This window comes from Vanessa cardui, chromosome 12, assembly GCF_905220365.1.
Source record: "Vanessa cardui chromosome 12, ilVanCard2.1, whole genome shotgun sequence".
NCBI classification, from domain to species: Eukaryota; Metazoa; Arthropoda; class Insecta; order Lepidoptera; family Nymphalidae; genus Vanessa; species Vanessa cardui.
The window spans coordinates 14598579-14601927 of NC_061134.1; the positions used below are offsets into that span (position 1 = coordinate 14598579).

The 3349-nt window shown below is 34.8% G+C and overlaps 1 long non-coding RNA gene across 1 annotated transcript; it reads left to right on the top strand.

Moving 5' to 3' along the window:
- The first annotated feature begins 1008 nt into the window (after window positions 1-1008).
- On the top strand, window positions 1009-2258 carry LOC124534454. The gene is made up of 3 exons (XR_006966739.1): window positions 1009-1108; window positions 1527-1643; window positions 2154-2258. It is a non-coding gene; the product is annotated as an uncharacterized LOC124534454 (long non-coding RNA).
- The last annotated feature ends 1091 nt before the right edge of the window (window positions 2259-3349 follow it).

Genomic DNA, 3349 nt, shown 5'->3' on the forward strand with positions numbered 1-3349 from the left:
TAACAGATCGTTACAAGTCAAGGAATAAAGCAGTTATTCATAATATTACAACAATCTATATTGTACAATCTTTGTTTCAGAATTTTTCTACTGATCTTAAATCGTGAACTCTAATAACAAATGGTTATTATTTATTATCTCATGAAGTATGTGACAATAGTTTATTTTTTCAGAAAGATAGCAAGCAAGATTTAGCGACGCGGGAGCCGAAATCTTCTGAAGAGATATTCACTGACTATGATCACAAAAGGGAAGAAACAAGGGGTCAGATTACCACTTAACTGTTTTACCAAAACTAATGAAATAGTAAAGAAATATAATAAAGAAAGTTTCGATACAAATGTTACTTGCAAATGTGAAATCGATAACACTTTTGTTGCTATAGTCTTGTAGCTATGTAGACACCGGTTTTAACCGGTACAAAGCCCAAGTGCCAATCAGTCACCAATTATACTATTGCCAGGCAGCCATGTTTGTGGCGCTGCGATCTGGTTTAACAGGCGAATGAGCCAGTACATTTAACAAACTCCTAGGAACAATTAAGATAGTAAGCTAATGAAATGTCAATATTAAATTAATTAACATTCACAAATATTACAGTATTACGAAACTCATGTTCTAAACTTCGAATCAAAATAACATATCGGAATCGATATCTGAAACAAATCGCTCAAACCGCCATCTGTTCAAATATTTATTGCGCTTAGTTCTAAACGAACAGGCAATTACACTCGCAGCGTCCGAGCCATTTGTCTTTTTAACTCTTTTACGTTCAATAGACGAGAAAGATTTACACGAACAATTTTAACCTAAATCCCTGCCTGAAAGCCTAATTTACTGAAAGATTTATCCTCGAAGTTTTTGGATAATACGCCGTTTTATTGGTTAAAATAAAAAGTATTATCTCCGTATGGCGAGTTTTATTCGACAAAATAAAACGTCGATATTTGCGTCAACAATTGGATACAAGAATAAATTTCTCACGCACTTAAATATATTATATTTGCAGAGAATGTTTGCCGCTGCGAATACAAGATGTTGTATATCCCGCCGGAAACGAGACCCGAGCCGCCAGCGGACGGCGAGCAGAGCCCTTCAATCGAAATAAGTACTCGATCATATTTGCATTTATTTATAGTTTGTTCTTTTTAATTTGGAAAGCCTTAAATTGCAATATAACTTGACTTCATATTACTTTATTAAATATTGTAATTAGAATTCATTTATGATTTCATTGACTTCATAAATTGTGTAAATTTAAATGATTGTATAAATATGTACATTTGCTTTCCACTAACCCGCATTGGAACAGCGTGTTGAAATATGTTCCAAAGCTTCTCCTCAAAAGGAGAGGAGGCCTTAAATAGCCTGTAAATTTGCAGGCTATTTCTGTACATATGCTTACTTTTTAGTGCGTATTAATTTGTTTTGAGAAGGTGGTTTGTAAGAAATCGGTATTTCTTTTTTTAAATTTTTTAATATGTAATTTGAATATGACCTGTCACACCGTTTTTTTGATTTGTCAGTTGAAGAGCCGCCGCCCCTGACTCGTGTGTGTGCTTGTGCTTATTGCCAGAAGCCGGTCTTGCCCGAAGTCTCAGAGCCGTATTGCTTACAGTTCAAACAGCTCCCTTTGAAATCCGGTAGGTATTGTCTCTCGGCGTTGTTTGCCTAAACTCAAGCCGCGTTTAAAGTTACAGCAGATGTTTTTCTGACGCTTCGAATTAATTATGTTAATCAATTTAAAAAATCAAATTGTATATATTATCCCTCTCGAGAAATTTAACGTAAATGAATGCAAAGTTGAATATTTACTTTACGTGGTCAAAGGACTTTGTGCAACCCATATGGGTCCGTCCTACCATGAGATATTCCACCACCAAATAGTAACACTTAGTACTGTTGTGTATTGGTTCGAAGGCAGAGTGAAAAGTTTACATATTACATACATAGCATAGTTTTCAAAATTGTTAGCGCATTGGCGATGTGAAAAATAGTTAATATTTCTTACAGCTCCAATGTCTAGGTATGGTGGTGACCACTCACCTCACCATTAGTTGAGATTTACACATTGTAATGTTCATGATATTTTTATAGCGGCAATAGGTATATTTAATTGTGTAAATGTTTATTAAAACAATATATGGTTACAGTGATGACTCGCACTGTGACACTTCATAATGTATCTCGGATTGACACGCGCTGGAAAGCCGTAGTGCGACGATGGCCCCGACGACATACAAGGACGATACATACAGGTAATCTTTAAAACACAACAAGTCAGCTAACAAGTCTGAGGCCTGTGAGTTTTAGAGACTTCTAAATTTCGGGCTGCAAGTCCAGCGGTGTGGTAACATAACATTAAATCAAGGCAAGTAATTTAAAACGATTGATTACTTATGGATATTTGCTTTGTTTATGGTATATTTATTATATTTTTCGAAATCTTTAATTGAGATCGAGATGATGAAGTAGATACTTCATAAGCGAAAAACCGTTTATCTTATAGTTAGATATGATCTATATGATCCGAAGCGCTAACTAGACTAATGAATTGAATACCTACAATATTGTAAAATTTCGTTTCAATATTACTTCAGAATGCCTCTTCGAAAGTATATTTGGATTTATACATACATTTTTATAAAAACAGTTAGAGGTTTTATAATTTAACTGAAATTTACTTCGATAGATTATAATCTACTGAAAAGTAATGCGTTAACTGAAAAGTAATGCGTTAAATTGTAAACAATATATACATATGTTACTGTTCACAATGTTTTTACAGTTCACAATTTTACAGCGGTATTTACAATTTTACGGCGACGCATATACACAACACCCATGTGGCATTATTATACACATTCAGTGGTTGCCTGGTTTTGAACCTGCAATCATCGGTAAAGATGCACGCACTCTCACCACTGGGCCATCTCGTTAATGTGATGGATGAGAGGACAATATAATGACAAGTAAATGTCTCGAGGTCGGAGCATCACACACGATTAGAGCACTTTGCAGTATGTCGTTCCTCTCGCTTGAAGTTGCCGCGTCCGCACCGGAGACGAGGATCCTCCTAATGTGTCTTCTGATCTTTACTTTTCCGTTCCCCTTTCGACTTTTCCTGTGATTATATCTGTAGCATACGAGCGTATACAACTCGATGATAAGTGGCTGTTTTATTGAGACGTAATTTCGTTATTAGTAACCTACGTCAATATAAAATACGCGAAGCGAAATTAAGTACTATTAAATAAAATATTCATTTGTCGGTTTATCTCGGTATAATTTATTATGGTAGTTTGACATTTATTCAACAATGTTACATAATAATTCAAAATTACTTTTA